The following is a 15009-nucleotide window of genomic DNA, read 5'->3' as shown; positions in this document are numbered from 1 at the left end:
TGACTGAGTGAAATAATTAAGGTTTAAAATAACATTGGATTTACGAACTGTATATATGCCAACATCTTATTATTTAAAAACTCTCATCGTGAATATGAGGAGAAATAGTGAGGTTGGGTAATGATGTCCACCGTAACGTTGAGGAATGTTAACAAATAATTTAAATTGTGCACTTATGACCATAGAAATTGTTGGGGTCATACTATTTGCGAACGCCTTCCGACGATACAAGCCTTTCGGATGAAATGCTCATATCATCACCCATCTCCATATGCCATGAATAGAGCAAAATACAGCGAGCAGTATTTGAGAATGGCCAGGTTTCTGTTCCTCATGCAGTGTAGCAACCTTCTATTTACACCAGACAACATTATTACGCGCATCGCAATATCAAGTGGCCTCTATCTACCCAAACCTTTATTTTCCAGCTAAGTCCAATCGTTATCTCCGATATGAACATAGCGGGCATTGTACTGAGTCCACATTCACATGAACAGTGGAAACTGCTCCAGTCTTAAGGCAGCCTGAAAATATGGCCAGACCTTTGGTTATAGCTCACTTCGTCTATGGAGAAACGTTTGGTGGTAATAAATGTGTATAACCAGAAGAGTCTACTTATTATAGTCTAACATTTACTAGACACTAGAGTAATAGGTTCTAAGCCAGAATATATAGGGCACGCTGAGATACTTAGTGTATTGCAACTGTTTGTCTCATTATTAAATCCTAGTCGGTTCAAAACGGTTCAATAAAAGATGTACCAATATTTATTGAGCTGCCGTTTGTCCCCCTTGATGTTCTGGTTTAAGTCTATAAAGACACATATGTTACCATCTGTAAAGAAATAATTCAAAGGAGAGAATATTTAGTATTAAATATTATTACAGGCAGATCAGCTCATGGAAAGCGTCTTACGGTAAATCCCCCACAACTTCAACATTATTTAAGCCGGGGTTGTTGTTGTTATTATTTGCCTCATCAGTATATAGGCTGTTTTGATGCAGATCTCTTTGCCACCCAATCCTGTGCTAATATTTTCATTTCTAAATAAATACTACAGCCGACATGTAGAATAATCTGTTTGTCATATTCAAACTTTGGTCTATCCGTACGGTTTATATCGCCTACACTTTTCTCAAAAACAACTGACAAGTCCTGGGAGTATTATGATGTGTCCTATCGTTCTATCCATTCTTCTTGTCAAATTTCTCTAAATCGTTCTCCTATCACAAATTCGATTCAGTATCCCTTCGTTCGTGATTCTATCCACCCACCTCGCCTCCTGCATTCTTCTTTAACACCACATTTCAATAGCTTCTATTCTCTTTTTCCTAAGTTAGTTATCGTTCATGATTCACTACAATACAATGCAACGCTCCGGAAGAAAGTGTTCAAGCACATCTTTCTAATTCCTATATCAGTGTTCGAAGGGAGCAAATATCTCTTCTTAATTAAGGTTTCCCTGCTTGTGCTAGTCTGCACATTATGTCTTTCTTACTTCTGCTACCATTCGTTATTCTCTACGTATGTAGCAATATTACCTGCATCAATTGACTTCGTTAGACTGCCATCTTTTAGTCCTGTTTTATATTTATTTACATCTTCTACTACTTCCTCAAGAATGCCTTCATACCGCTGAGAAATTTTTCCAGATCTTCTGCAGACTCAGGTTAAACATCAATATCATCATCAAATCCTCCTCCTTGGACTGTGATAACTTTTCACATCCATTTTCATTTCCTTTACTGCCTGTCCTATATAAACATCGAAAATAAGAGGGAACAAACTGCAGTCTTATCCTTTCTGGATTGCTGCTTCCTTTAATAGCCTTCGATTCTTTTCCGTACAGTCTGATTGTTATACAGATTGTAGATAATTCTTCTTTCTCGGTATCTCATCCCGATCACCTTCAGAATCTCAAATTGATTGGTCCAATCAACATTATAAAATTCCTTCTCTAGATATACGTGGGCCTCATTATCGTAATCAGACGTAAAGCCAGGATTGCTTCATGTATTTCTGCATTTCTTCTGAAGCCAAACTGATCTTCTCCCAATTGAGGTTCAACTTGTTTTACCATTCTTCTGTAAATAATACACATTAAATTTTGCATTCATGAGATACTAAACTAACGATGCGGTAGTTTATACACTAGTTAGCACACGTTTTCTTGGGTATAGGTAAAGAACATTTTGTCTAAAATCGGATGGTACTTCTCCCGTGTCATACATCTTACACACTAAATGAAATAACCCCACCATGCTAGTTTCTCCCAAGGCATCCAGTAATTTTGAGGGTATGTCAACAATTCCCGGTGCCTTGTTCCTACTTAGGTCTCTCAATGCTCTTTCGAATTCTGAACTCAAAATTGGGTTTCCTATTTCATCACCACCAACAGCCTCATCTTGTCTAAAAACCATGTCATCTACTTACTTAACATGTTACAATTTTTGAATATGTAGTAGTAATAGTATCAGCAGCTGTGGTAGTAATAATAATAATAATAATAGTAGTAGTAGTAGTAGTAGTAGTCGCTTTTCCTACACCATGACGAGGTCACGGGAAGAACTGCGTTGCACATGTGAACGTGTAGCTGTTTAACGTCCAGATGCTCTTCCTATCGCCGAACCAAAATGGAATATTACGTGCCCCTGTGGTGGTTCGTAGTGTGTAAATTAAAATATTATGTATCGAGAGAAACACAAATAATGGGTTTCCAAATCAGAGAAGGTAACCAGGCCCAGCTAAAATCCCTGACTAGGCCACGAATCGCACCCAGATTCTCTGAACCGAAGTCCGCGGCTCCTACACTTAAGTCAAGGATCTGCTCATTATTATTATTATTATTATTATTATTATTATTATTATTATTATTATTATTATTATTATTATTATTATTATTATTATTATTATTATTATTATTATTATTAATGGTTAGGTTATCAGACAAGAGGCTGGCTGTGTCCTCAAATAGCACAACGGAATGTTGTTACAGGGAAACCAAAAAAAACCGATGTCAGCTCCGAATTGAGGTATACTAGTCAAGATGAGGAGTGGCGTAGTTGGCCACTTCTTTCTTCACTGGACAAGAAAGATCTCTTGCAGCACCGCAGACCATATGAGTAAAACCTTTCATAATGCTGCGACACACAAGTCGTGCTCTGAATGTCATTAATCAGCACCAGCCATAACCCCAGAGACTTGCATATAAGGGGCGATCAAAGAGTTTCCGTTCGACGACCATATAATCCTGAATCGGAATGCAAATCAGGCTGAATCCCCGTGAGCACTGAGGCACTCATCCCACCGATGCATCAGGTTGAAGTTCTCCGTGTGGTAAAACATCGTGTTCTGAAGCGTGAGGAAGTCCGTCACCGCCTGATGCACATTCTTGTCCGACAGGAAGCTTCGACCCTTCAAGGGCTTTTTGAGGGAACCGGAGGCATGATGATCGCATGGGGATAGATCGGGACTATAGGCATCATCCTCTGCCCATTCTTGTTGTCTGTAATGGATCAGGCTGGCCTCCCAGATCAACCGGCGTCTTGTGTCGAAACGCGACCCGCACTGAACACGGCGCACAATTACACGACGCACAGTGTGTTGAATCCCAATTCTAGGTGGAAAAAAATAATAACGTCGTTTTTAGTGCTATTAAAAGTTGGCAATATACCCTTTTCGAGGTCGCTGAATTCATATCTGGCATCGTCTAAAGTGTACGATCTTCGGGGATAATATATAGGGGTGAGGGGCAAGGGGAGGTGTAAAAATGACCGAAAGCAACAAAAGAATCGTCCAGTTTTGGGATTAAAAATCACGATTTGGATGTGTATACTATAGTTTATGACAGTGGTAAAAATACTATTTAAAGCTGGATAAATTATGAATAACAATGAGAATTTCAGTCCAGTATTCTTGTTACACCTACAATGGTTTATAGAAAGCTGTGAACTGCAGTCTAATTTCCAGCCAGAGATGGCGTCTGCTCTTTTATTTGGTTTTCAATTAACTTAACTTCACGTTTGACGATTTCAGATCTTTCCTTCTCAAAACGAAATGTTATTGGCCGGCAATAACGCGTTGATGAAGGCCTGAGATTTGTCCAAATGACAGTTTTACTGGCATCATTCAGGTGCAGTTTTAAAGGAACGAAACAGATTACACACAAATACGCATCTGTGTTACTGGGGTCCTTAAATCTTTCTTTGTACAAACTGTGACCTGAACTTCCGTCACATCCCCATTTGCTGATAAGGGCGGCAGAGGAGTCAGTACTTTGCACAGGCAAGGTATCAACTAAGCGTTTTACCGTTAGATCTAATATTGCCTGTAACTTTACAGTAGCTGAGGTACCGCTAATAGTCATATCTTCCTCCGCAGGATAAAACGCAGCTTTAGCTTTATTTAAAGCATAATATGAGGGGTAAATAAAATGCCCTAAATCCATGGCACGTTTCCACATTAATGTATAACCGTACGAGGTAGACTTGGTGTCAACGTATAGCGCTAACGCTTCCTCCGGTGTAAATGGACGCTTGTCCTGCTCCTTTTTATGAGCAATTAGAGATTTCTTAATTTTTGTGCCCCTTTTTGGGGAGGAATAAAGCTCTTTCACGTTGCAGCATCTCTTTTCCCGTTTGGTCGAAAATAATCTTCAGCAACAAACGCGACTTCCTCCAAACTACGCGATTCGGTAATATCACAATCTTTTTGCTTCGTCTTTACGGAACAGTCTTTAAATTCCTTAGGGTGACGGCCGACCTTGTTAGGGACACAACTTGTTTTCGGATCATACGCTGGATCAATGTCCTCTTGTTCACTTAACACGATAAAATCCGTCCCATTTAATCAATCACCGAATTTTTCCCGGAATCGTTGTTCTCTTCTTCCTGCACTCTCCCATTTTTTGATATTATGGGATATCAACTTAATTCTGTTTCTTAGCTCCTGAACCTGAGTGTCAAATTTCCCATCGAATGACTTCTAAAGTAAAGTGGCACTATGAGGCACTCATAAAGTTTTTTCCGATCAAAATCTAAAAACAATCGAAGTTTCTACAACAGCGTCCTTTTACAACTCATTGTAAATAATTTATTTAGTGCAGAACGCTTATAATACGCATAAAAGTGAGAACACATACCACTTTTCACTATTCCATGAGCCACAGAAGACAACATCTCGTTGAACTCCCTAGAAACACTACGTTCGGTTCACTCCGACACCTCCAATCAACTGAGCTGATATCTGCCAGGAAGACATTTCAGTACCTGTCCGCTCCATCCTACACACCAGAAAGCGGAAAGGAAAACCGAAGATCACCATCTGGTTTGTTCACTATCGAATGAGCCAGGTTTTGCTTTCGTTTGCGGCAGTGAAATTTTTCCACCTAGATATGGGATTCGACACACTGTGCGATGATGTTTCTTGACAGACATGCTGCCCCATACACAGTCTCCATTCTCCGATGGATGTCCACCGGTGTTTGTCCTTCGGCATCCAAGAACAGAATTACAACACGTCGGTTCTGTTTGGACGCATTTGGTAATAACGCCGCCAGAGTTCACCTGGCCGCATTTAACGCACGCAATTCGGCACGATACGACTGCCACACTAATCCCTTTGCCTACACGTCCGTGTTTATTAACCAGCATCGTACGTGGGAAGTCAGCAGGTGTTGATGACCTTCGAATGGAATAAATTAAGAACTTAGGTCCTACTGCGAAGTGCTGGTTGGTAGAACTCATGAACAACTGCGTTCAGTCTTCCATAATACCTAAAATATGGAGAAAGCATAGGGTCATAGCCATCCTAAAACCAGGCATACACAAAAATGACCCTAGAAGCTACAGACCAATCTCCTTATTGTGTCATCTTTTTAAGATTCTGGAGAGACCTATCCTCAATAGGTTTACTGATAAAATCGAGCCACTTCTGATTCCACAGCAAACTGGTTTCAGGAGAGGGAAAAGCTGCACATCGCAGGTGTTGAAATGTAAGTCAACATATAGAAGATGGTTTTGAAAGCTGCATATGATACCGTTAACCACCGAATTCTCCTAGAAAAGATATATAGCGTGACAAATGGCTTTCATCTGACTTGTGCCATTAGAAACCTACTTCAAAATCGAAGTTCCTTCGTTGAGTTCCAGGGAAAAAGAAGCAGTTGGAGGATACAGAAGAACGGACTACCTTAGGGAAGCGTGTTGGCACCAATGCTTTTCAATATTTACACCAATGGTCAACCTCTTCCTGCCGGGCCCAAGAGTTTCATCTATGCTGATGATTGTGTCATCACTTCTCAGCGGGACAACTTTGAGACGATTGAACAAACATTGTTCAAAGCTCTACACACTCTCTCTGGCTATTACAAGAAGAATTAATTAACACCAAACCCAACTAAGAAGCAAACCTGTTTTTTCCATCTTAACAACAGAGAAACTTCCCGAACTCTGAAGGTCACTTGGCGAGGCATAGCATTACAACACTGTCCTACCCTGAAGTACCTCGGAGTTTCTCTGGATCGTGCCTTAACCTACAGAAAAGTTTGTTTGAACATCAAACAGAAACTGGCTGCTAGAAACAATATTGTGCGGAGGCTAACTGGAACATATTGGGGAGCACAACCAGACACAGTGAGGACATCTGCCTTTTCGCTCTGCTATTCCGCAGCTAAATACTCATGCCCGGTGTGGTACAAATCTTGCCATGCCAAAGCAGTTGATGTAGCACTCAACGAGACCTGCCGCATTATTACTGGATGTTTGAGACCTACACCTTTGGAAAAAGGGTATTGCCTTGCAGGGATAGCACCTCCCGATATCCGCCGTGAAGTGGCAGCCAAGAAAGAGAAGAGAAAGACATTGACATCTGAAGCCCACCCTTTGTTTGGATATGAGCCAATACGCCAGCGCCTCAAGTCAAGGAAAAGCTTCTTGAGAGAAACAGAAACACTTGCAGGAACAGCGCAGCAAGCAAGAATTCAAGAATGGCGCGCCAGGGGTCAACATACGAGTATCAGTCAATGGTTGACCCGAAAAGAGGAACTCCCTCCTGGCCATGTTACAGATTGAGTGAATTGGAGAGCACTGAATACACTGCGCTCTGGTGTTACACGGTGTAGGGTCAACCAGAAGAAATGGGGTTTCAAAGTGGACAGTACCTCGTGTGTATGTGTAGAAGAGCAGACCACAGCCCATTTGCTGCAATGTAGTTCATGCCCATTCAGTTGCACAACAGAAGAGCTCGTTAAAGCGAAGCCAAATTCACTTGATGTCACAAGGTTTTGGGCTCACATAGTTTAATGTGGCTCTTCGTCACTGAAGAATTTATATTTTGTTTTATGTTCTTTATCATATTTAATTTAAAACTTATGTATGCTTCTGACACGATATAACTAAATCACTTCTGCTTTTGTTAGTTATTTTACTACCCCCGTAACAATCTTCGTCCATTATTATTATTATTATTATTATTATTATTATTATTATTATTCATGAAAGTAAAATTTAACTTTTTCTTCTTACTCGTAATATCTTATACTGGTGGTACCTAAACTAAATACTTGCAGTGCAGAAACCATTTCAAATATATCGTGCACGTCTCAATGAACTGAGCCACTAAGTGGTCTATTTTATCTGTATTTGTCAGTATCGATCTTTGAAGACTCCTTTGTGCTACAGTTAGTCACCGAAGAATGATACGCTCCACCATCAAATTGACTGGAAATGAGGGTTGTAATCAGTGTGGGTCCCTACAAATGGTGCAGTTCTTAAAGAATTGTTCAATTCAGTTAATAGTCTTATAGCATTCAACAAGTTGTCCGTCACCACTGATGATTTCTTCGCCATCGTTGTACTCAGAACATTTCACGGGATATGGGTATTTTGTGAAATGAATCCCGTTTACATTGTTGATACTCCATCCTGTGTAAGAAGTTTAGAATATTTTGGTCATTAGCTCATATGTTTAATGTCCATGTATATGACGACATAATTGTGCATTTGAAGATCTGTTTATATCTTTAACTGAGAAAAATGCTTTAAAAATATATGATTTCAGGTGGTGGTGGTGATTATTGCTGTAAGATGAAGTACGACTTGGCAACTACCCTCTATTAACACTAATCGCAGGGAAACAATGGAAGGGGTCCGACACTTCGAAAATTGGAAGACGATGTCACGAAGGGCTTTGAAACGACTCCCTAAGCCTATTAATTATACTGTAGGAGTGAGTAAGTATGTCATGAAAATATACATTCCTGCAATATGGTAGAGTAAGGTTCATGCACTGGATATCGTCGATGAAGTGACAATACCTCGTATGCCACGATGTTTTTCCTATCTTTTGTCTTCCTTAAGAATTGTCACGCCTCCCAGACACACATGGATATGCAGTTCAACAGAACATTTTTCATTGTGTGATGAACCTTACATTACCGGACTGCAGGAATGTATGCATGAATGACGTATTTACGTACTCCTACAGTATACTAAGTTGTATTTCAAGTACATTTTCCTCTACCTCTTGGCACAGAAAAATGAACACAACGAAAAATGTTCCGATGGACTGCATATTCGAATGTGGCTGGGAGGCATGACCAGACTTAAGGAAGATAAAGAGCATTGCGGGATACGAGGTTTTGTTTGTGCAGCGACTATGACGTAAATTTAGAAAACACCTGAAGACGAAAGCATATATTAACAGATTTTCGGGTATAATCTGTATAAATAAAGTTGGTAGGGTTTCCGTTGTCTGTAATTTCAATTATTTAGTCAATTTTTCAGATACTTATCCGTTTTAGGTTAACTCAAGGCGGGATCACTGGTTTTTAGCTGTCTGTCTGTCTGTCTGTCTGTCTGTCTGTCTGTCTGTCTGTCTGTCTGTCTGTCTGTCTGTCTGTCTGTCTGTCTGTCTGTCTGTCTGTCTGTCTGTTTTTCAGCTCCACCATCAAGTATACTAATCGAGGAGCAGGTTTTGATATGCATATTGAACCCATGACCTTTGTGCCCTAAGAATAATATGCATAAATCGACAATCATTTAAAAGTTGGATTCTTGATAGCATGGATTTGACACGTGACGAGGGGGTGATTACCTTCGGTCCCACGCTCTCGGGTACGTGACGTCAGCCACACGTGTCAACGGCGGAAGAATCTCAAGTCATTTTTGTGAACTATTTCAAAGCCCGTGTACATGGCGTGACCCAAGCCAAGTCAAAAAAATATAGTGCCTATCAAAGGGGGTCAATCATCTCACAAATCGAATTGTAAATTGTAAATGTCCATGAACACTACCGCCAGAAATGTAGCAAGAATGTAGTCACTTTCAAAACTCTTGAAATTACAGTTTAGTTAAGTCAGAAAGTTTATAGAAGTTTTCTTGGCGGCAGAGGGAGATATCCGAAGAGAGGGGGTAACTGCTATAAATATGAAGGGACGCCATGACGAAGTCTCCTTCTCCGGCATTTGTGATACAAAGCGGACAAAAAATTGTTTAGCTGCTCTGCGAAGTCAAACCAACGAAAGTAGACTGAGTTCAACTGCAGATTTTAGCCTTTGTGGCTAGGACTTGTCTCCATGAGGAGATAGTTTTCTTGAGTGAAATAATTGTACCAGATAGGACGGTCAAAGTACTGAATAAATTCTAATGTGATTAATTCGTGTGCGGAAATAATTATAGTCCATCGTGTGCGCTCAGCAAACAAGTGAAGGGTATTTTCTTTTTTTATTCTTTATTCCAGGAAACCTGAAGAAACATAATGATCTGTACAGCCATGAATGTAAAAATGGCTAAATAAAATGCCGGGGTCGCAGGTGAGCCCTATGACGAACAATGGTGTGACTACATGAGGTAGGTGACTTTCCATCTTACTACCTCTTATATCTTGTCTCATGATCTCTAAAAGCGTATTTGAATGGGGATATACGACGCAGTGGCCACCCCTACTAAGTTTTGTAAATGTGAGAATACGAATAAAAGAGTCATTTGTTTCATTTTCCACTTGGATAAATTTTTGAAGTCTTGCGAGTGCCGTATAATGTTGTAAAAAGTTATTGAATAGGGTTTCGAAGTGATATCACGTCCAATGTAGATCGTCATCCGTGTGAGTGTACTGCCTATATTTTGTGATGCCAAATTAAGATGTTCAGTCGACGTAAAAAATTTCTGTCTGCAATTTGACGTTAATAATGTAGGAATCCATGGTTACTCATTTTCAATCGAGTGGAAGCGCGCTGTCGGGTGAGAACCTAGGGTGATGAATTTGGTCACGGAGAGAAACGTTTTTCTAGGACCATTTTAAACTGTGTTTGACTGACAATAAAAGATCTAGTAGAATGTTTCAGTCATTTTCTCGTAAAAATCAAGTTATTAAATACGATATCCTTTATGCGAAGTTATTCATGATTAATGCATTGTGCGATATTAGACGTCGAGATTTCTAGTGAGGATTTTATTCCAGTTCTTTGTCGATGATAATTGTGGAGCTGGGAAACAGAGGTTAGTTTTGTTGATATGAGATTTGTGAATCAGGTTGGACCTGTCATTGAAGCCGGGACATGGAAGCCCGAGGAATGTTTTATATGAGTTGAGATGAGATGTGCGAATCAGGTTAGAGTCCTGTCATTGAAGCCGGGACACGATAGCCCGAGGTATATTTTATAATGTTGGGAATGGAAAGAAATTCATAGAAATCCATAGCGGTATTAATTAGCGACGCGTATAATTAGTGTGGGCATCTTGAAGCTTAATCTATGCATTTTGTTGGTTAGAATATCGTATTTGTTTAATTTTGTCGGCAGAGTTTAAAGAGAGCATTTTGAGAATCCAGTCAACTGGAATAAACCAGGTGTTTCATGTTACTACCAAGCGAACTTGGGGACGAGAGGCCTCAGCTGTGATAACGGGACAGGCGTGGAATTGACATTGTACTGTATTCTCGGCCGGGAAAAACGTTAAAATGGTGGATTTAGTTGAAATTCATAGCCGGTAACGATCTGAGTATTGTGAAATACTGTAAAATTTGTTTAATTGGGGATGTAATGAACATTTGAAATCACGAACTTTGAGTATAAGGAACGGAGTAACCAAATTCAGGGTTGTCCAAAATATAGAGCGATGGTCGTGATAATTGGTTTGTCTGTGAGGGGTGTGCAAAATTCATAAATGGTATGACGAGATATGACATCGTAATTATATGGCGAGTTGTTTGGTTTGTACGTAGATTCTTAGGATATCCAAGTGTTAATAACGGTTAGGACTAGATTAGATTTTAAAGTGTGAAATCATGAGACAAGATATATAACTGGACATGAATTATGTAACAATTCTTTTCCAGCCAGATAAATATCACTAGATTGAATTCACATCACAGCTGCGTAGGAATTTGTGAAGAAACCAGAGTCCGCGGAGATAAAATTTACTGTTCTTTAACATTTCGTTAAATCATTTAAATTTATTTAATTATTAAATTCAGTGAAACCGCATTTTGAAATAACTTTAATCAAGCGAATAACTTGGAGATGCATTCTGGAAATTTTAGTTTGTTTTCTGGGGAATATTTAATTGTAAAGTAACGATTAAGGGGACATATCCGAAGGAAATGGATTTTACTGCCACACAGTTTGTGAGCATTGCTATTGTTGTAATTATTGAACTTTGATTGATTGAGCGGTGAATGTGCTGGGGATAGTAAAGTGGAAACTTTGGTCATCAACCGATGTAACTTAATTGTGTTTAGCCTTCAGCCTAGAAACTTGGATGATCAGGGGGTCATCAACCTCAGTGACTTAGATTAGGGCCATATGCCATTGTAGCATCATTTCCTTGCGGTCATCATCCACAATGACTTTAAAATAACTTAGAAGATTAGATGTCGGTCCATGACATAGACGCAGGTCACATCGATTCAATTAAGGGTCCATGCTGTAGAACCACTGTGTGGCACACACCGATTGGACAGCCTTAATTATACCCAGAGTCCAGAGTTCGTGTTACGAGGGCTGGACCATAACGAATCACTATGATGGTACATGTGGTCTCACTTGGAAGCTGAATTTAAGGATTTCCAGACTTTCCTTTCTTAAATGATTAATAATTGAGACAATGGTTTCTAGTAAGAATGCCCATCAGGCAGTTACGTTAAAGTCTCACACCAGTGTTCTGACATTTATGTAAAAATGATGGTGTTGTCCAGTGGACACAATTGACTATGATGCCGTTGACATATCAGATTGCTTCAGAATTTTCCTGAATAAATAGGAATATTTTAAATAGACCTTTCATTCCAGTAGATAGATTAGAATTACTGAACCCTACCTTTACCTCAGCAAGTGACGAAGAACCCGACACGACCCAAGAGACAGATCTCATGAACTTTGCTGATAGGTAAGAAAGGTAGGTATCCCTCAATATGGACCAAAGGGTTCAATATGATTTAAAATGTAACCGAAGAGACTGGAGGTTTATAGGGAGACCAAACGACTTATATGATATTTTTGCATACAGTATTGATTTTCTGTATAATTTTTAGATTTTAACGGGGACTCCTCAACTCCTCTATTACTGACATTAGTAAATGCGGCCTGCCATTTAATGAAAAATCATCTTCTCGATTTGAATGGCAGTAGGCAAAGGAGCATAAAATTTTGGCCAAAACTCACCTACCCGATTGCATCCAACAATAGGCAAGGTGCCCGCTATTGTAAACTAAATTCCCTCACTAAATTGTGACTGGTGATAGGAAACTTGGCCAGCTCTTCAAATCAAACCTCCCCTACACGAATGTGACTGGCAGTAGGAAAAGTGACTTGCTGTTGTAATAAGTACTCCCCAGTTTGCATGTAATGGTATTAGGAAAGTGTGCCTCTCATTATATTGATGACACCCCAATTCTATTTTAACAGGTAGTATGCATGGCGGCCTGATATTATAATGAAAGCAACCCAACTCGATTTTTACTGGAAGTATGCCAGGAGGCCTGCCATTGTAATAAATTCTCCCAATCCCGATTATGACTGGTGCTAGGTAAGTGTACCTGCCATTTAATTAAAACTCTCTAAATCAATTTCGACTGGCATCAGGAAAAGGGTCCTATCGTTATAATGAAAACTCTCCAACTCGATTATGAATGTGAATAGGCAAGTGATCCTCCTGTTATAGTTGAAACTTCCGTACTCGATTTGTATTATTATTATAACATATTTATTAACTTATTTATTTTTCACACTTTCATGGTAATGATAATCAAGCAATTGTACAGATTTTAGTAATTTATACTACATTTTTACGTTGAATTCGAACCCATAAATTTTCCGTACAATATCAGTCGTGGAAAAGACCACCGTTTCCTGAATGGTCTTGTAGATGTTGGTGTTGACAACCAACTTTTTCAGTCCTGCCGCCAGAATTTCAGGTATAGCAGCTGTACTCGAATGGATGATTGGTACAATTATCACCACTTCACAGTGTCATAATCTTTGAATAATCTCACGATTATTATTATTATTATTATTATTATTATTATTATTATTATTATTATTATTATTATTATTATTATTATTATTATTATTATTATTATTATTATTATTATTATTATTATTATTATTATTATTATTATTATTATTATTATTATTATTATTATTATTATTATTAAGGAAAAGTCGTAGATCACAGAGGTCTAAGAAGCGTGAGGTGTGAATGGGCGGTTAAGGAATAAACTAGAGCATAACTTAACACAACATATTTTGAAATGTTTTTTCTTTCCTTTTTTCTAATTTAAAATAATTCATAAATGGAAAATCTGAAAAATAACAACCATATGATGAGCTCGTCATCTCAGGTAAAAAACTTGAGAGAATTACAAATGCTGATTTACACAAAAGGAGCTGGACTGCTCTTGGCAGTTACAAGATTTTCAAGAGCACGATTTGCTCCTATACTTTACACTACAGGGAAGTCTGCGCTCCAACTATATCATAGTCCAGCCTCGCAGAGGCATCAGTTTCTAATAGCGCACTTACAACCTATCGGTTGTTCTCAATTAAAGTAGTTACACAAGATAGCCCCAAGGTGGGCTTGTCTGTTGCTCAACAGTTTATAACTTTCCGTCCCTCAAGGGAACATCACACCAGACTCAGTTCTACACATCACAATGGAATTACCGGGGCATTTTTGCCCATAATAATTGGCCTTAATGAGAAAGGAAAAGGTTGGTTGTAACCAGCCATAATCAAAATGCAAGGAGGCGAGACACTGACACTTCTTCTAGAAATGCTTAAAGCCTTAAGTGAGCTTATGGCCCAACCATTCAGAGGCTAACCCTATTCTACACAGGGGTGACTAAATCAGAAACATTATAAAAAGTGTTGAGAATTTTAGAGGTTTAGAAAATTGAGTCACCCAATGCCAAGTTGAATGGGAATCAACAGATGGTAATCATCCTTTGTTCCCTTACATTACACATTTACCAGTAGATTCCTTAGACTTGACGAAAATTCTACCTATAAACCACCAACTTTAGAAATGTAGGCTACATGAAATAATAGCGGTTGAAACCTACACCTCAAGCTATCTGCAGGAACTGTCATAGGTTTATGGATATTCTGCCATCACCTTGTGTTGCTGGGCTTTCCGAACGCCGCCCGCGGCCACTGCCTCCCATAGGGCACGTCTCACTCAATTAACTAAAGCAAGAATACAATACGGCCCTAATGCGCCCAGTTTTTACGGTATTTTGGGGGAGAAGCTTCCAGAACTCGTTAATGATAGGCAGGACCCCGAACTATAATTGCCTAAGAGAAGATATTTGCACATTTGTGATAGGTTGATTACTATTGAAGAAGGAAACAGCAGAAGTGTAGACAACTTTGAAACATTAAAAATTCTAAGAACCAGGTTGAAAAATCTCCAAATTACAGATTTATTTATGGAATAATTGTAGTTTACCCCGTAAGCTGGGGCAAGTAAAGCCAGAGACATCTTACAGTTGAACACCAAAATATCTAGTGACGCA

The sequence above is a fragment of the Anabrus simplex genome, chromosome 1 (assembly GCF_040414725.1).
Source record: "Anabrus simplex isolate iqAnaSimp1 chromosome 1, ASM4041472v1, whole genome shotgun sequence".
NCBI classification, from domain to species: domain Eukaryota; kingdom Metazoa; phylum Arthropoda; class Insecta; order Orthoptera; family Tettigoniidae; genus Anabrus; species Anabrus simplex.
The sequence above is the reverse complement of the archived record's forward strand: the minus strand, read 5'-3'. Positions refer to the sequence as shown.